Here is a 20052-nt window from a genome sequence, read left to right as displayed (position 1 = left end):
CTAAAAATGTGGAAGTGGCTTTGAAACTGAGTAATGGGCAGAAGGTGGAAGAGTTCTGAGGTGTATGTTAGAGAAAGCTTAGATTGCTAGGAAGGGACTGTTGCTATAATATAGATAGTAAAGGCAATTCTGGTGAGGGCACAGAAAGGAGGAAAGCTAAAGAGAAAGCCTGCATCTGCCTATAGGATACATGTAGCACCACAACCAGAATGCTGGTAGAAATATGGACATTCAAGGCCATTCTGGTGAGACCTCAGACAGAAATGAGAAAGGTTACAGGAAACGGGAGGAAAAGCAATCCTCGTTATAAAGTGGCAAAGAACTTGGCTGAATTGTGTTCTAGTGTTTCCTGGAAGGTAGAACTTGCAAGTGATAAAACTTGTTGTTGAGCTGAGGAGATTTCTAAGCAAAGTATGGAAGCAGCAGCTTGGTTTCTCCTTCTGACTCACAGTAAAATGCAAGAGGAAAGAGAGAAATTGAGGGAACTGTCAAACAAAAAGAAATCAGAACTTGAAGACTGGGAAAGTTCTCAACCTATCCATGTTGCAAAAAAAATGAAGCAGCATGCTCTGAAAACACGAAGGGTGTAGCCCATTTGAGAAGGCTACTAGGCTGGGGAGTGAACCGTGGATTTGATTGGCCATCTCAGCAGAAGCTAGGATTAGAGATGGGATGACACCAGCAGAAACACTGCCAGCTGGGAGTAAACGCAACAGAGAAAAGGGACCAAATGAAGGAAGGCTGTTAACATGTGTTGTCACTGAAGAAAAAGGAAGACTGGCCTCCAAGGCCATTCAGAAATCATCAGGGCTGCCACTCCCACCACACAGGCCCAGGGCAAGACTGCTTCCCCTGAGTTTCAGAGGAGTGGGCCCCCTCTTCAGTTCCACTGGGCCAGATGGCCAGTGAAGAGAGCTGTGTGGGCAGGGCCCTAGCAGAGAGCCATGGCTGGAGGGAAGTGCAGGCCACCTTGTGGAGCATGGGGGTGACACCTCCACTCCAGTGGGCCTGGAGGGCAGAGCACTGAACCAAAGAGGATTATTCTTGCGCCTTAAGAGCTAATGAAATCTGTCTCACTAGGGATCCATCATCTCTTTCTTCCTTTAGATTTCTCCTTTTTGGAGACGGCAGTGTCTGTCCTAATCCTGGGCTGCCCTTGTGTTTTGGAGACATAACTTGTTCGGTTTTGCAGGTTCACATCTGGAGAGGAATTTTGCTGCAGGATAAATCTTACCTTGAGTCTCACCCATATCTGATTTACATGATATTTAGATGCGACGTTGGGTTTTAGACTTCAGAGTTGATCCTGGAATGAGTTAAGACTTTGGGGGTTGTTGGGATGGAATCAATGTATTTTGTGTGTGGAGAGGGATGTGAATTTTGGGGAGCAAGGGGGAGAATGCAGTGGACTGAATGTTTGTTTCCCCCCCCAAATTCTTTATGTTATAAAGCCCTAACCTCCATTGTGGCTGTACTTGGAAATAGGTTCTCTAAGGAACTAATTAAGGTTAAATGAGATCATAGAAGTGGGGCCCTGATCCAACAGGATTAGTGTTCTTATAAGAAGAGGCACCACAGAGTTCACTCTCTTTCTATAAGCATGTGCTTACCAAGAAAAGGCCATGTGAGGACACAGTGAGAAGGTGGCCATCTACAAGCCCGGAAGAGTCCTCACCGGAGTTTGAATCAGCCAGAACTTTGATCTTAAACTGCCAGCCCCTAGAACTGTGAGAAAATAATTATCTGTTGTTTAAGCCAACCAGTCTATGGTATTTTGTTATGGCAGCCTAATTCACAGTCCAGTGCTCCAATGTGCATGTAATTGAATATAACATTTTTAAAGTTTATTCTAACCATTTAAGAAGTGCTTGTAAAATATAAAATACACTTGCTTCATGGATGGGAGCAAATAAAACAAGACTTTCCTTGATATAATACATAAGTACAACTTAAAATTACTACTCTAAAATAAAAGCAAAAATAAACAAATGGGACCTAATCAAACTTAAAAGTTTTTGCACAGCAAAGGATACCACAAAAAAAAAAAAAGAAAAGACAACCTACAGACTGGGAGAAAATATTTGCAAATGATGAGACTGACAAGGGCTTAACTTCCAGAATATACAAACAGCTCATACAACTCAACAGCAATAACAAAAAAAACCCAACCCAATCAAAAATGGGGAGAAGATCTAAAGAGACATTACTCCAATGAAGACATACAGATGGCCAACAGGCACATGAAAAGATGCTCAACATTGCTAATTATCAGAGAAATGCAAACCAAAACTATAACAAGCTATCACCTCACGCTGGTCAGAATAGCCATCATTAAAGAATCCACAAATGATAAATACTGGAGGAGATGTGGAGAAAAGGGGACCCTCCTTCACTGTTAGTGGGAATGTAAACTGGAGCAGCCACTATAGAAAATAGTATGGAGGTTCCTTAAAAAACTAAAAATAGAACTACCATATGACCTAGCAATCCCACCCCTGGGCATATATCCAGAGGAAATTCTAATTCAAGAAGATACATGCACCCCAATGTTTATAGCAGCACTATTTACAATAGCCAAGACATGGAAACAACCTAAATGTCCATCAACAGATGAGTGGATAAAGAAGTTGAGGCATACATATACAATGGAGTACTATTCGGCCATAAAAAAGAATGAAATAATGCCATTTGAGCAACATGGATGGACCAAGAGATTATCATACTAAGAAGTAAGTCAGAAAGAGAAATACAAATATTATATGGTATCACTTATATGTGGAATCTAAAAAATGATACAAATGAACTTTTTAACAACCAGAAATAGACCCACAAACACAGAAAACAAACTTATGGTTACCAAAGGGGAAAGAGGTTAGGTGACGGATAAATTAGGAGTTTGTAATTAGCAGATACAAACTACTATATATAAAATAAATGAACAATAAGGTCCTACTGTGTAGCACAGGGAACTATATTCAATATCTTGTAATAACCTATAATGAAAAAGAAATGTTAAAGAATATGTATGTATAACTGAATCACTTTGCGGTATTTCAGAAATTAATACAACATTGTAAATCAACTGTACTTCAATTAAAAAAGGAAAAAAATGCTGTTGCTAAATGAATATATATATGTATCAAAAAGTTAGCAAACATAGGGATGAGAACACAACAAAGCAACTATCTAATGAGGATGTGTACTAACAATTTCATGCCAGGATGCTTATTGTAGCATCACTTATCACAGTGAAAAACTAGAGACAAGCTAAATGTCCAATAATTAGAAGATAAGTTAGATAAATTATGTCACAACCATGCAATGAAATATTATGAAGTCATTTAGAATCAGTTTTAGAGGAATAGTTAACATCTTAAGAAAACACTGACAATTGTTAAGGGGAAACACAAAACAGTAGGAATAATATAATCCAAATTGGGAGTCTGTGCATTTTCATGAACAATATATGTCAAAATGCCAATGGTTATCACTAGATGGGAGGGTCAGAAGCAGTTTTATTTTCTTTTTAGGACTTTTCTGCATGTTCCAAATATTCTACAATCAACATTTCTTGTTTTTGTACTCTGTATGTTCATAAATATTTTTATTTGGAGACCACATTAGGATAATTTTGCTCTCATTAGTTCTCAGAAAATTTGACAAGTTGGTTCCTATATTTTAATAAGCAGATAAATCCTGATTTCACAGTTCTATCTAGCACATTCTTTCTCCTAGTAGATGAGAACCTCTAAATTGCTCATCACAAAAGCAAAAGGAGATGCGTGCGGTCACAAGCAACGGAATGGTAAGTGTAGGAATCCATTCTGAAGTTTTGCAGCTTCTGCTGTACTGGGTTGCCCACCACGTCCACCCTACTGTGCATTGCTTCCAAGACTAGAAAGTGCATTAAGTATGTAGCAAATTCTTCTGGCGCAAACTTCCTCTGTTTTTTCCAGGAACCCTAAGGATTTGGGCAATGCTTTCTCCCTGGGATTTACATGGAATTCCCAAAGGAAAAGAGGAAGATATGCCCCAGCTTTCCTAGCCTCCCTGCCTCACTCATCACTTCTCTTTCCTTCTTCTAAGAGAAGAAAAGGTATGTTGAAGTCCTAACCTCCAGTATCTCAGCAGGTGATCTTTGAAAACAGTCACTGCGGATGTAAGTAGGTATGGATGAAGTCTTACTGGGGTAGCACAGGCCCTTAATCCAATATGACTGGTGTCCTCGTGAGAAGAGTGGAGACACAGACACACGTCGCCTTAGAAAGAGGTAGAGATTGAAGTGATGCATCTATGAGCCAAAGAACACCAGGGTCTCCCAGAAGTGAGGAAGGACTCTGCTCTAGAAGCCTTCAGAGACAGTGCAGTCCTGCTGACACCTTGATTTCAGTCGTCTAGCCTCTACCACTAAGGGAGAATCCATTTCTGTTGTCTTAAGCCACCCAGTTGGTAGCACTTTGTCACCGCATCTCTAGGGAAAGAATCCAAGTGATATGAAACTTATGGGCAACTTTCCTCCCACAATTTGTAACTACTGCGCCTGGTTGAGAATCATGAAGAAAAACAGCCACTGGTGCGCTTCCTGTGCATAAAGTGGAAATCAGGCAAAAGTTTTATTTCCAGAAATTAGAGTAGTGAGATCCTGCTAGTGAAGACATCCAAACACAGGTGGATGCTCACTCAGGAGAGATGCTGGAAAGGAGTTGGGTTTTCTACATGAAGAGCTGGACTCTTAGAAACACCTTAAAGTGTCTCACCAAATCTAACGCCTTCATCCAGAAGCTCCCCCGTAAGAGGTGCGCAGAATCCACATGGCATCAGACTAAACCCTTCTGGTTATGTCTCAAAGAAATACACAAATGTTTAGCTGGTTGTGCCAAAGAGACTGGCATATGCCTTAGTTGTTTATATCCTTTCTACCTGGAAAATACCCTTTTGCCAAAGTTTTCAAAACGAAGGATCATGAATTGAGCCCTTTCCATGCTCCAGAGTCTACATCAGTTTCCTTTTACACTTAGAGTCATACTTAATCATGTGCATTTACTCCAGAAACTGCTGCCTGATCATGACTAAGGCACTATGATAACACCCTCCTAGAAAGACAAGGAAGCTTCCCTCAAAAGCCATCCTGCATAGAAAAAGCAGATAAATCATGTTCATGGCTCGTGAATCACTTCAACTTTGACTCATAAAACGCTCACCTGCAGACACGAGCCAGTTTGGGCTCTTGTCCTAATAACTGCAGAGGGGGCCAGGGAGAAACTCCAGTCCTAGAAACTGGCGTGCAAGTGGCAGACCACATCTGGGGGCTGCAGCAGTGGAGGATGCATGACATAGGTGTTCAGCAGTGCTCATTAGACTTTCCGGCAAGCACCACACCAACAGATGCTCTGCTGCATATGCAGTGATCTAATTAAGGGCATGGGCTATTTTTCTAAAAGGAAAAGCAATTATTATCCATTTTAATTGTAACTGCTCAGCTTGCATAGAACATTTTAGGAATTCGTTACAAACTCAGAAGCTATACGTGGTTTTTTTAAAAAATAGAATCTATACAAGGTCTCAAGAATCACGCAGTAACTAACACCTCCTTTCCAGTCTAAGAAGAAGCTGGCATTTCCCCTCCTCTGATGTAACTGCCAGAGTTTGAGAAGTATCTTGAAAGATGAATCTGATGTGAGTCTAAATACACAAAGCTGAGTTGATTAAAACTGGCCTGCATCTGTGTAAACTAGAAAACAAAATGTGCACCCATTCCTTTTGTCTGTGACATCTGCCTACCCTCAGAAGTTCCCAAATCAGCTCATTTTTAAATCCAAGGTTTCTGATTACACATCAGAATAGCGCTTGTCCTCATGTGAAAACGGGTTAGAGATGCTTCTGTCCACATCCACCCAACTTCTCCAGCTCAGACCCACCACGGGCTCTCTGGCTGTGGTTTCTCCCAGCCTATATTCCATCCCATTTTCCAAGCTCAACAGTGCCAGGTGCATCAGTCATACTGGGAGTAATGGTGAGACCCTGAAGTAACAGAAACCCCAAACTCATAGCATGTCTCTGATAAGGGAAGATCATTTGCCTGAGGTAGAATCATTTATGAAAATCAACAGAACTCTAGCCAGAATGGCATCAGATCAGAGCCTCCATACACACATAACCTAAGAGAGCCCCTGGACCCTCCTCCTGGAACCTCCCCAAAAGATCTCCATAGTCACACTACTGGGACCAAATTTCTCCCATAGTAACCTCAGCCTATCAATGCCAGAACCAGTAAAAACATCCTATGGCATTCAGTAGATCCATTTTCCCAGAAACACATCTTTCAAATACCTTTCTGTCTGTCTCAGCATTTTAGAAGATAAACCATGAATCCTGTTTTCATTCCTGTGATGTGCTGCCTAAGAAAAGTACTCCATTTTTGAAGGCTAGTCCTAAATGGTCCTTATTACCAACATAGTCATCTACTAATTGGTTGTTGAAACTTAAAATACTTTATTAATGTTGCTGTTAATTACCATTAAAAGCATTTAACCTGTGTCCATCAACTGATGAATGGATAAACAAATGTGGTATATCCATACAATGGAATATTATTCAACCATAAAAGGAATAAACTACTGATAGAAGCAGACACAAAAGATCACATATTATGAGTCCATTTATATGAAATGTACAAAATAGTCAAATCCATAGAGACAGAAAGCAGATTAGTGATTGCCAGGTGCGGGAAGGAGAGGAAATGGGAGTAATTACTTAATGGGTAAGGGGTTTCCTCTCGGGATGATGAGAAGTTCTGAAACTAGATGGTGGTAATAGTTGCACAATGTTATGAATGTATTTAACGTGCCTAAACTGCACACTTTAAGATGGCTAAGAGTCAATTTTGTGTTATACTTATTTTATCACAATTTAAACAAACAAACAAAAAAAGAGTTTGACCTCTGGGCTTCCTTTTCCTCAGCTATATTCTTGATCTATTTTCTTGATATGTGACAGGAAAAATATATAATAACCCGTTTTGTGAAAATTTTTGGAAATGGAAACTTGCACATAAATGGAAGATAAGAACCACCATGCTGAGCACACACTTAATGGCCAAAATTGTCCACAAAGCCAGGCTACTGGGATGAGATCATAAAGGTGACAGCCACGCGTCCCCATGCAACACATACCCCTCAAAGTCTCTTGTTCTCCCTCCACCCGTACCCCTGGAGAAAAACAGCTCTTAAGATAAATTGCTAGTCACAACGTCCAATCTGAACATTATGTGGCTACATACACAGTGCTCGTTCCTAATGTATTCTAAGTACTTGATATGCTGAGAGCACAGGATGATTTTTTCACCCGACTGAGCTCCTTAGGGCCCGTCTTGTAGACCATTTTGTCGGTTTAAATACACCACAGCTCAAGTGTTGTGAAGTCCGCCCGTGTGCCTGGTGGGGAAAGCAGGGCAATTTGGTTCCCTGTGCTGTGATTGTTCTTTTAGTGAAATCACTTGAATTTCCAACTGCATCTTTCATTTCTTTCAACAACATTGAGCATTAGCATGTCACTTGTCTGTTTCTAGGAATGAAGACTAGAAATCTTAGTATAAAACATTAACTCAGTGGGCTGGTCTGGCAGAGTCATAGATCTTGGGAACTGCAGTGGCAAGACCTTGCTGGGACTTCCTCAAGTCACAACAAAGCACTGTCATTCTTTTATTGAGCCAATAGCGTAAGTCACAAACGTATCTATGCAGAAAGCAACTGCGGCAGCTCCTCCAAGGGATGACTGAAGGAACCCGTCAGTACCAGCATGCATGAGCCCTGGTGCTGAAGGTGAAAATACTGGATTAGATTAGAAAGAAATGTTCAGACCCAGAGCAATCAATGACACCTCAGAGCTGCTTAGCTGCGCTGCGATCGCTCCGACTTGACATGCAAAGCACACTGCGGTAGCAACCAGATGGTATCTTCCTTTTCCTGCTGGACTTCCTGGGATTTCCAAAAACGCTTGCCTGAATCAGTTCACTTTCTCTGGCCAGCCCAGTAAGATTTCAGCCAGCTGACAAGCCTGAATACAAGGAAAAATGGATCCTGATAGATTAGGACAACTATTAATCAGGCTTAATGAGAAGAGGAAAAAAAAAAAAAAAGAACAGCTTAGGAATCAATATAGTCAATACCTTTGAGTCTCATTTTTTTTTTTTTTAACCCTGGAAAACTCATAAAATCCTATAGGTCTGGGAGGGATATCGGAGGTCAACTATTCAATGTGCCGGGTTAGTTATCTACCGCTACCTAACAAAGTACTCCCACACTCAGCGGTTTGAAACAGCAGTATTCTTTACCTCACAGTTTCTGTAGGTCAGGAATCCAGGTTCAGTTTACCTGGGTCTTCCGCTTTCAGAATCTCCCAGGGGCTGCCATCCCCATGTTGGCAGGGGCTGCAGTCAACTGAAGGCTGGGTTGGGGAAGAACCTGCTGATAATCCCGCCGAAGAGATGGCTGGCAGGAGTGAGTTCCTCCTGGGGTTCTGGATCGAGGGCCTTAGCTCCTCATGAGCTGTGGGCCCAAGGCCTCACTCTGCTCCTCGCCTCTCTATGTTGCCCCCACAATGGTGGCAGACTGCATCAAGCAAGAAAGGGAGAGGGCAAGAGAGGGCGTATGAACAAAACACAAGTCACGATCTTATGCAAACTAATACAGGCATACCCTGAAGATATTGTGGATTTGGACCCAGATCACAGAAGTAAAGGGAATATTGCAATAAAGTCAGTCACACAAATTTTTTGGTTTCCCAGTGCATATCAAAGTTACGCTTACACTATACCATAGTCTAATATGTGTGCAATAGCATTATGGTAAAAACAAAACAAAAAACCAATGTATACACCTTAATTTAAAAATACTGTATTGCTAAAAAACGCTATCATCCAAGCTTTCGGAAGTCAAAGTAGTAATGCCAAAGATCACTGATTACAGATCACCATCACCAACATAATACTGAAGGGGTTTGAGACATTACCAAAATGTGACACAGAGACATGAAATGAGCGAATGCTGTTAAAAAACTGGCACCGATAGATTGTTCAAGGCACAGCTGTCATAAACCTTCAACTTGTTTAAAAACGCAATAAAATGAAGCACAAAAAAAAGAGGCATGCCTTATCAGAAGCAATATCCCATCACTTTTTCTATTTATTAGAAGCAATTCATTAGGTCCAACTCACACTGGGAGGGGGTTACACAGGGCCTGCTTACCAGGAGGTGACTGGGGCCAGCTCAGTGGCTGCCTGCCACCCGCAGCCATTAGACATTTCTACCTTCTCCACTGACTCCTTGCCGGCCTCTGCTCTAACCTCTTCTGCCACGAGGCGCTAACTCACCACCTCCTGAGGCACCCAGCTCATTTCAATTCAGAACCCTAACAAGTTAAAACCCCCTGCCACTGTTTGGATCCCTGAGATTCTGTTAAATACCTGGAAATTCTAAAGATACCCTGGAATTCAAGATATTTATACAGAAGATGTTTAGAAATGGGAACTTTTTATAGGAGACAAGATCTGGGAAGAGTAACAGTTAAATTATCACAAGGGGAAGTTCTCACACAACCATTTCATCTCAAACACCGCAAATATTAGGGCTAGAGATATCAGGGGAAGGCAAGCACCATGTTTATCATGCGGCTGAGCACCCCTCCAGTCAGCCCCACCCTGGGTTCCCCGAACCATTTTGAAGATGCACACAGGTTTATCTCCTCGTCCTGAAAACCACAGGGGAATGCCTGACACAACTCTGGACTGTGCTAGCCCTGCAGAGGCGCAGAGGAAGGATGCCAAGGACAGTTGCCTGGGTTCTGAAGCATCCCAGAGCAATCTGTCAAGTGGGGAGGGGGCAGTGAGACAGCCCTGGTGATAAGTGGGGAAAGGACTTCCAAGCCATCAGGAAACAAAAAAGCCAAAGGACCACAACCCTGAGGATAAAGTCACATCATAAGCCTCAGAAGTCCTGATTTCCCAAAAGGCTGGATTTCGTCTGGTCAGGAAGGGATGGATAAGCCTGAATGCGGACTGGAGACAGGCAGCAGGAAGGGCAAGATGAGTAAGAGGCCTGGGTCCCCAGTGCTTTCTACTCATCTCACTTCACTGGTCACATTAATATTTTTTCTGCCACCCCATATACATTTAAAATAAGAGTCCATGTGGGGGATGGGTCAGAGTGGGGAGGAGGAGGAGGAAGAGACCCACACCAGGAGTTTGTTCCTTGTTCCGTCTCCTTCACGTTGTCTGCAATTCAGTGAGCTGCATCCTGGGGCCTAAACTCGTGGATTTAATGTTATTCACTAACTCAGAGTTGATGGAGCTAAAATCTAACTCATCAACTTAAAAATAAAAAGTCATCTAATGAATTAGCAAGACAACTGACTCAAATAGACATGGGTGGCAAAGAGAAAACTGAAGCCCTTGTACCCCAGAAGCAGGTAAAATGCCACCTGAATCAACGTGCTGGAAAAGTTATTTCCAATCAGTGAAATGGTAAGATGGCTGGGAAAGTGTTAACCTGTTTCTGTCACTCACTTTTTAGTTTCTCTCTCTGCCATTTACACTCTCTCAGACATGAACTGGGACCCCTCCATTCTGTGCAGTGGTCCTTCGCTTCCAGGGTGATGGTCAGCACCCCACAATGGGAGTTCAATGTTTGTCTTTGGCTGAATGGTAAGACTAAGAAACAAAAAAACGCAAGGATTATATCAACTCCTAACTCCAGCGTGTTTCCAAATACCCTGGAGCAAATTCCATGTGCTCATTTAGCTTCAAATGCTGAGTCACTGGTAGATGAACACAAATCCCAACCGAGGTTAGAAGTACTATGACAGACTGATCAGAGTGCACAGAGGTGTATTTCTCTAAGATGTTCTCCTGAGAACCAATCAGCAGTAGCCTTTTAGAGATACACAAATGATAGTGGGTGTGGGATATAGCAAACGGGGGTCCAAGCATGCACACAGATTCTGGAAGTGCTTTTTTTTTTTTTTTTAGCAAATCTGAAGTTGTTTGGGAGGACAGAAATATTTTCATGATAAACCTAAATTGACACATGAGCTATAGACTGAAGACTTCCAGAAACCAAGGGACCTCCAGGCCAGCCAAATATTATCTCCAGTCAAAATGGCCAATCTACACCCATACTTTCCAGACTGTAGTGCAGGTCTACAGTATAGGTCAAAAATTCAAGAACAGGAAATTATATATTTCAGGATTTATCTTAAAGGAAAATTAAAGTGCCTTTAACCACCAATCTTCACTCATATACAACATCAATGTTTCTTTTATGAGCCCCAAATTCTGTGGTTCACAAGTAAGTAAGTAATTATAATACAGTATTTTGTACTTTTTGAAAGATGTTGCTTTAAAGAAAAACCTATTAGCCAATGAGGAGAAGGGGGGGGTCCACAGACTACTTTCTTCCCCAGTCTTTTTCCACTAGGAGAAAATGCATGTTGACTTCTCCAAATGTGGGCTCCATAAATCCTCCACGTGGTTTGTCAGCTGGTCTCTTGTGTGATTCAAGATTACAATGAGACCAATCCATGCCTGACTTAATAACTTACTAATTGTAATTGACTAAACACCAGGCGTCAACTCACACATGTCAAGTCTCATTTCTGTCATCATCCTGGAGCTATTGTATTCCAAAGAGAAGCATGCCGGGAAATGTCCAATGGGTCACCAAAACATGGCAGACCCGAGGTCGATATCACGATCCAGAAGATGAAGCCAGATGGCCCCAGGGCCAGGGGACAGGAGCGGAGAGCTGAGGTCAAGCAGGAGCTGCAGGGCGACTGAATGAGGTCACTGAGCCCGGGCCGCCGTGACTGTATGTGCTTGGTGATGAGTGAGTACTGCTCCACTGAAGAGCCAGAGTCGGGGCACCACATTAGGGAGTTTAAAACAGACCTAGTGATCTCACTAGACAGGCCTACCGCACAAACCCTCTGACTGTCCTCATTTCTGGATGCTTGTGGTCTCTCTAATCCCCATAATTGGAGTTCATTGCTTCAGGGGATGAGGGTAGGAGTGGCGTGAGACAGTCTCCCAAAAAAACGAATTTGTCTAGATTTAGGGGTGATGAAGATGCAAAGGGGCAACACAGCCTAGAGCAGTTTGACTAGCCCATTAGCACCCTTTGTCACCATCCAATAAAACTGTCCTGAGAAACTTGGCACAGCCAGAACCTTAGAAGGCGAACTACAAGTGGACCTCAGGACTTCTGAGCCCTAATTTGATGCTCTTTCCCAGGATCCCCAACTACCTTTCCGTGTGTGCTGTTAGGATGTAATGTCTCTTTCCACTGCCTTCCAGCAACAAATAGGAGATGGTGTCATTTAGAAGCATCTACAAAACTAGGCCCAGGAAACACTGACTGAGCTGAGTAGTATGTACCGGGCTCTGGTCAAAGAACTAGAAAGAGAATGGCAAGTAAGGGGTGGTTCTTGCCCTCAAGAAGCTTGCTCTGAGGGGCAACATACTTACCCCTTAATCCAGACCCTGCGTGGAGATACATTTTCGCACCTTCTCCACAGCGCAAAGTTTTCCCTTGGCTTCTTTCTCTTGAGCTCCCTCAGCGGCAGGAAGCCTAGCTACTCACTGAATGTAGGTATCTCTCCTCCACCCCTGGCCTTTCTCCCCAGTTCACAGAAGGGCACTGAGCCCAGCCAGCAACCTCTGCCTCAAATCTCTGCAAGACGGAAGAGCCCCTTAGCAAAGTCTGTCCCCAGCCCCATGCATTTGCTAGGACAGATTTCTCCTCTCAACACTGTATTTATTACTGGGGCGTGAAACACAGATCTGCAGATGCCTTTTCCACTTGCCTGCTGTTCAGAGCCTGCTCAATAATTTAGCACGTTCTCTCTTAAGGACACGTGGTTCTGCTGGCTGTTGCCTAAGATGGTGCAGGGATGAGTTCCGAGGTGCCCGGATCCCTCCACCCTCTCTCTTGCCTCCCTTGCGGTCGGCTCTGGCAAGCATTGGTTTGCAGCTGCACAAGCAGCAGCTCCTTAGCTCTTGGGCAACCACAAGCATTACTGCTGCTTCCCAGATACAGTACTATTCTGGTTCCCCAGTAGATTATCACAGCAAACTGATGGTTACTTAAGAAAAGAAGAAGAAGAAAAAAAAAAAAAAGGAAAGAAAAGAAAAGAAAGAAAAGCTGTCACAATAGGAGACCAAACACTGGCAACAGATAAAACAAAAGGAGGCACTGAGCTCTTTAATTAAGGTTCACAAAGGCATGTGAATCCTGGCTCGTAGCCTGCTGCGCCTCTGCCTGATTAGCCACGATGCATCTGCTCCACTTCCTGGTATCCATCTGTACTGCGAGGGAGAAATGTATTCGGGTCACCCCAATACCCAGTAAGACGGCTCGAAGGCATCAGCTGCGGACAGGCTAATGGTTTTGCACGTTGACAGAGGGTTTCCTGCACTTCTTGCTCTGTCGACGTGCGAGATCACATCACCTTACACACACCTGAAATTAGCCCATATCCACGCACACAGCCCCAGCGGAACGCCGACTGCCAGGAAACCCGGAGAGTGTTAGGATGACTCATTCCTCCGCTGTTGTGTTTAAAGCTGGAAATATCCCTCAATCACACCCTTTACAGAAACTCCACCTATCTGTTCTGCCATGCAATTTCTTCTTGAACAGATTCAAAGGAGCAGGAGATCTGGGGTCTTTCTGCACAGTACAGTGGAAGGGGCTTCCCATCTCAGTGTGCCCTGCAGGTGTGTCTGTGTGTACAAGGATTCATTCTCACCAAGGCAAGGGCAACCAGGACCTAAACGGCCACTAGTCAGAGCTGTTTGTGCAGAATACGCTGTGCAATGGAAAGTACGTTGGCCCCATGCGATTTGTTTCCCCAGTGACCTTATTTGCCTCATTTATAAAAATGCGTTAGCACTACGTGGATCTTAAAATCCTTCACTAATGTGCCACTCTGTGATTCAGTGCCCTCGATCCCATCAACTCAGGTTCATAGAATTTGAAACAGCTGAGCTGACCCCGTACCCAGACTCAGACTTCTGAGACTTGAATATTTTCCTAAAACTGACAAAATCCAAATACAGCCTAGAGTTGAGTTCACAGTAATGTATCAGTGGTTTCTTAGGTTTTCCAGATGTACCATAATAATGTAAGATGTCAACATTAATGGAACTGGGTGAGGGGAATATGGGGACCCACTGCATCATCTTTGCAGCTTTTCTCCATATCTAGAATTACTCCAAAATGAAGCGTTTAAAAAAATTTCGTATGTATTTTTCTCACTTGGGTGTAAATAAAAGCAACACTTAGTTGAAACAGGCTATTACAATAGAACATCTTGTCAGCCCTCTGATTTCAGAAAAGGCAAGTCACAGAGAAACATGGGTTAAAATGTTGTTGTCGGTATGAACTTAATGCCCCTGCCTTTAGATCATCCTGTCACTTCTTCAACGCTTTGTACGCCCTCCATGGTTGCAGGGAGGACCTCGGCCTTTGAAGAATTCCACATTCTTGGAACATTCCAGATCGTATGCCTTGAACTGTGAGTAGAGTAATTGGTATAAAAACACTAGGGAAGAGATAAGCTACAGGAGGGGTTTCCCTTAGAAAGCGACCAAAACGGGTATGGAAGTGAAAAGCTTTCTAAATGCCGAGAGCTTGTTGGCAGGCGCGGACTAAGCACTGCTGAGTCACTGTAACTCGAGTTCCTTCCCCTTGTTCGCACCGGCGTATCGATGAGGGTTAAATGTGGTGCAATCATCATTAGTCTAGCTCTTTCTTTTTCCCCACTTAAAACACCTTATTGAACTCATAGTGGAAGCCCCGAAAGGGATTTGGAAGTGGCCTGACCTATTCTCTTCCTGAGGCCCAGAGGCAGGTTTCAAATTAAACAAGGACACACAGGCGGAAATACTTTATAAATAAATTGCTGCAAAATTATAAAGGTATAATTACCACCGATATCATGACCAGCCACTTGGCCAAGATCACCCAGCTACGTGGACCATGGAAGATTCTAAACTCCAAAGAGCCTGGTGGGATCTTTGCAATTTAATTATGGACAGTCCTGAATCCCACATGAGGAAGTGTTTAATAAATAATCAACTGACTGCAATGTGAACTCTTTAATCCCAAGCCAGCAGAGAGGCTCGCTTTCCTCTTCAGAAGGAGCAAACCCCGAAGAGAGAGCATTTGTTTACCAATCTGAAAAGGGAGCAGAGAAAAGCCTGCCTTGATTCCTGGGGGAGAAAAATACAACTGTTCTAAGCTGTTGTGTTACATCAGTTTAGAAGTAACTTCTCTGAATTAAGAGAAAATTGAGTTGGGGAAAACGCTTCCTTTTGGAGATTTAACTCCCAGCTGGGCATTTATGTGCTGCTACACCTCGCAAGTACACAGGCGGTGCCCCACTGCACCTGCCAACACCACCAGCCAGGACAGGGTGGGAGTCACGCTCCTCCCAGCCTCCCCCAACCCCTCATCCTCCTGATCTCCCCGCAACCCACGCCGGCTCCTTTAGCAACAGGTGGGCATAAACCCATCAAGTTCCGTGATGACCATCAACGAAACCCACAGCAGTGAATCAGGAATGAAGGAGAACGTTTCAGTTCATATTTAAAATGTTAAATCTGGTACTTGTAATTCCCCTGATTTAGCTTTTTTAATTAAAAAATTCAAGCTTTATTCAACATTTGCATATTCATGCCTCTGTAATGTGCGCTGATTGCATTAAAGGTGGAGAGAAGGCATGGCCGTGCAGCACAAATACAGTCACTCATCAAGGGCACTGTCTATGTGTGCAGAGATAAATATTTCCAAACAAATTAACATACACCCCAGCACAGGTGCTCCAGCCTCACGGCTCCCTCCAGCTTTTTCAACCCCACTTTTCCTTCCATCCGGTTTCACCAGCCAGACCATCAGTTTTAAAAATGTATCATTTGGTGATTTGTAGGATTAGTGGGCCCCTTGGCCAAAGTCACTGATCAGTGACTCACTCTTCAGTGAGCAATAGTCAGGGAAGAAAACACTAAGCTGCACTTTTTACTATAAATTACTTCATAATTATAATTATAATATCACTTGTTATTATACATTTATTATCAACCAAGAGTGCAGCTTCCATAATTCAACGAAGACCTCTAATGCACAGTTCGTAGTCACAACAAGGGGCAGTCCCCACGCCTGAGCACTGACCACCCCTGACCAGGCAGAGCAGGCGCTGTTAACGGCCCACTAACAGCCACTGTCTTCTGACTTCTTGCTCACAGAATCATGACTTTGTGTGGAGCTACAGTGTGCCCAGCTCTTAAAAGTAGGTCATGTTTTGCCTAAGCCAGCAGTTGGCAAACTACCCCTGGGCCAAGTCCAGCCCACCACCTGGTTTTGTAAATAAAATGTGATTGGAACACAGATCAGCCCACTCATTTATGCGTCGTCTGGGGCTGCTCCACTCCAAGGACAGATCCGAGTAGCTGCACAGAGAACACAGGGCCTCCAAAGCCTCAAGAATTCCACACCTGGCCCTTCTCAGAAGACATTTGCCCAACTCTGGTCCAAGCCATCTCCAGCCAATTTCCCAGCTTCCCTTGCAGCTAAGAAGGTGTTGGATTGTATACAGTAGACGAGGAAGAAGACGTGACCAAGAGCTACTTGTGGGTAACTGAAGAGATGACAGACACATTGACTGAAGTAAGAGCCTTGGATCAGATTTGGGGAGAGGAGTGCAGGGAGGAACAGGTACATTCAGAACATCTGAATATACGATTTAAGGTAGTCTGGGGGAGTCAAGTAAATACTTCAACACCCAACTACAGAACTCAGAAAAGAGTCTAGACTGAAGAATCCTAAGGTCAACTGCTTTGTTAACTTTAATTCAAATAGACTCTTCTTGGATCTTATCCCTGCAAACCATTATCTCTACTTAAATCCTCTTGACCACTGCCTCCTCCTTAAAACTAACTTAGCTCCAATGGCACTAGCCTTCCCTGGTTCTCTCCCACTGCTCCTTCTATCCTTTTGGCCCGCCCACATTTTGTCCTTTACTCTGAACTGGGGCATTCCTTTAGGGCTTATCATCAAGCTTTTTTGCCTCCCTTAATATTCTCTCCTTAAACATTCTCATCAGCCTCACAGCTTTCAAGCAAGAGACTCCCAAATTGACATTTGTAGCCTAGTCTTTTCTCTACATCCTGACCCATTGTTACCCATTGCATATCCCCAAATGGGTGCTGTGTTGTCAACGCAAACTCTACGTACATAAATTTTTATTGATCTTACCCCAGCTAGGTGAAAAATGCTGGTTATGGAGTTGGAATTACTTGTTTTGAGTCCTGGCTTTGAGTCCCATGGTGTGAGGTTAGCAAATTCCCTCATTTCTTAGTGGCTCAATCTCATTTCCATGTACCTCAAGAGAGGTACAAAGTCCCATTCATGGTTGCAGACGAGAAGAAAGTACTGATTTGGAACAGATGGTGAGGGGAAACCTAGTAATACTGAGATCATATTTGAGCTTGAAAAGTGTGGGGAACTTCAGGCATCTGTACACCCTCCTTTCATGGGGACCCTGGGATTTCAATTTGAGTATATGCATGGGTGGGGTATACTCTGACTTCAGGCTCCTGGATGCGGAGGAGGCCAGATCTGAACACCATTTTTCCTTTGGTCTCCGGTCCCAGCTTTGTTTCATACTTGCTCAGTTCCAGCCTGGGTCCAACCTCTGCTCTGGCATCTGTGGCCTGTGCTAGTTGCTGTTTATCCAACTCGTTTTGTCCTCTGGCCCTTCCTGAAGCCTGGCCATCCATGTGAGCTCACATGTGACCTCCGGTTTCCACCTGCTATTCTTAGACTTGAATCTCTCTGATTTAAACCACAACAACCAACTATAAATGAGCTTTACAAAGAGGCAGACGCTTAGAGTGGGTTTACATCAAGTCGGTCAGAGAACACAGGCAAAACATTGGGAACAAGTTTCAGGGGGTGTTCCCTGAGGCAGTGGCCAGAGAGCCACACCCTGCCCCTTCCTGGCTGTGGTGTAGCTCCCCGCTGGTCACCCTGAGATGCCCAGCTGAAGATGTCGTGGAAAACTGAGCCTCTTTTGCCCCGTTACTGTTTCTTATATGACACTGTTTATTCAGTGTTTGCTGAAAGATCAGCCTTTCCACGTGTCCTGAGATGCACCCTTTATCGAAGAAAGCATTTGCTGATTTCCTAAGCACTCAAAGGTCAGATGCAGAACGCTTTCTTCATCTTCCCTTTAAAGTCTTTTCAGGGGGCTGTCTCTCAGAGACATACAGTGTGGTCTATTTAGTCCTACTCCTCAAGAACTCGAGAAAGCAAGCTGGATCCGGGAAAAGCGAAACAAAAACAAAAACATTTCCAAGCCAGTGTGGCTCCAGGAAACAAAGTAAAGATGGAATTCCTAGTCTCTGTGTTTGCTGTGGGACTAGAGCTGCCTGGCAAGATGGAGTTAAACACAGAAGCCAAGCTCCTGTGCAACAGTCTAGGGGCAGAGTCCTTCCTTTGTAGTGATGACGAGATAGTTCTGCCGGTGAGTGCAAGGCCACAGGCCTGGCATGTGAACAGGAAGTGGGACCAACCCTAAATGCAATCAAACTGGGAATAAAGGAGGATTCACATAAAAATCGACAGCCTAGTTCACAGAGCTCGTGTGTGGCTCAGCCGCCTAGAGGCCGCTGCCACATCTCCGCCCTGGACAGGAGATGAGAGAAATCGCCTTGCTGGCGACTGGCTGAGGAGGTGGTGAGAAGCGGGTTTGTCCACACTTTGTCGTGCCTGTGACACTGGGAAGGTGAGAGGGGCTGGTGAGAAGGGTGACAGGCTGATGACTTTCTTTGGAAACAGTCTGGAAAGGCTGCCAGGAATCCAGGAAGCTGAATGTTCTGATTCAAAAGCTCGACTCTCTGAGCTTTATAACCACAGCCATATGATTTTTAAATAACTATTTCAGAGAGGACACTGGATCCAGTCCTGCCTCTGCTAACTGGTTGTCTAACCTTGACAAACTGCATCACTCCTCCAGGACCACGTGTTTATTTTCTGCTTAAAGAGAGGATGCGAGGGTTGGAGAGGTGTTTGGAAGATTAGGGAGAGGGTGGCAGAGATGGATAAGATTGGGTTCCTGGGTCCAGACTTGGGGGCCTAAGCCCCGGAGAACAGAGAAAGTTAGAACAGGACTAAGCAGACACTGCTCCAAGGAGGTGGTCAGCTTATCAGCCATCATCCCGGCGGAAATATTTCCATCAGCAAGGGTTGAATATTAACTTTCCAAAAGAGAAGTCCAAGTCCTGAGCACCAGAATTTGTGAATGTGATCTATTTGGAGGAAAGATCTTTGCGGATGTAATTAAGGATCTCAAAATCAGATCATCCTGGGGGTGCGGGAGAGGGGGGAGTTATAGCTCAGTGGTAGAGCATATGCTTCGCACGCACCAGGTCCTGGGTTCAATCCCCAGTAGCTCCATGTAAATAAACAAACAAACAAATACATACATACATACCTAATTACCTCCCCTGCCTCCAAAACACAATCAAGTCAAAATCACATCATCCTGGATGTGGAGTGGTCCCTAAATCCAACAAGTGTTCTTATAAGAAAAAGGTGGTGGTGGCAGAATGGGGGGGCGGTTTGAGAGACTCAGACATACAGGGGAGAAGGCCATGTGGCGAACCAAGGCAGAGATGGGATTCCGCAGCCCCAAGTTAAAGAACACCCGGAGCCACCAGAAGCTGGAGGAGGCTGGGCATGCATTGCTAGAGACTTCAGGAGGAGTGCGGCCCTGCCAATGCCTTCATTTCAGGCTCCTGGCCACCAGGACTGAGACTGTTCTAAGCCACACAATTTGAACTAATTTGTTACAGAATCCCTGGGAAACTAATATAACATCCTTGTGAACAGAACAGTCAAGCACAAGCCTCCCTTTAAAAAGACTTCCTTGAAAAAAGAACCCTCCTACACTGTCGGTGGGAGTGTAGACTGGTGCAGCCACTGTGGAGGACAGGATAGA

General features: G+C 44.0%; 1 protein-coding gene, 1 long non-coding RNA gene and 1 other non-coding gene across 3 annotated transcripts in view; 2 read left to right on the top strand and 1 right to left on the bottom strand.

Annotated features, from left to right (window-relative positions):
• Positions 1–20052, bottom strand: part of CDKAL1 (CDKAL1 threonylcarbamoyladenosine tRNA methylthiotransferase) — a 721370-nt gene that overhangs the window by 141578 nt on the left and 559740 nt on the right. The window lies entirely within an intron of this gene.
• The window catches only part of LOC123614054 (uncharacterized), a 34583-nt gene continuing 31009 nt past the window's right edge, over positions 16479–20052 (top strand). Inside the window, exon 1 of the long non-coding RNA XR_006721515.2 lies at positions 16479–18837. This is a non-coding gene — a long non-coding RNA (uncharacterized LOC123614054). The remainder of the gene's footprint in view (positions 18838–20052) is intronic.
• Positions 19437–19508, top strand: TRNAA-CGC (transfer RNA alanine (anticodon CGC)). The gene has a single exon. It is a non-coding gene; the product is annotated as a tRNA-Ala (tRNA).

This window comes from Camelus bactrianus, chromosome 20 (genome assembly GCF_048773025.1).
Source record: "Camelus bactrianus isolate YW-2024 breed Bactrian camel chromosome 20, ASM4877302v1, whole genome shotgun sequence".
NCBI lineage: Eukaryota > Metazoa > Chordata > Mammalia > Artiodactyla > Camelidae > Camelus > Camelus bactrianus.
This window is presented reverse-complemented; position numbering and strand designations above follow the sequence as displayed.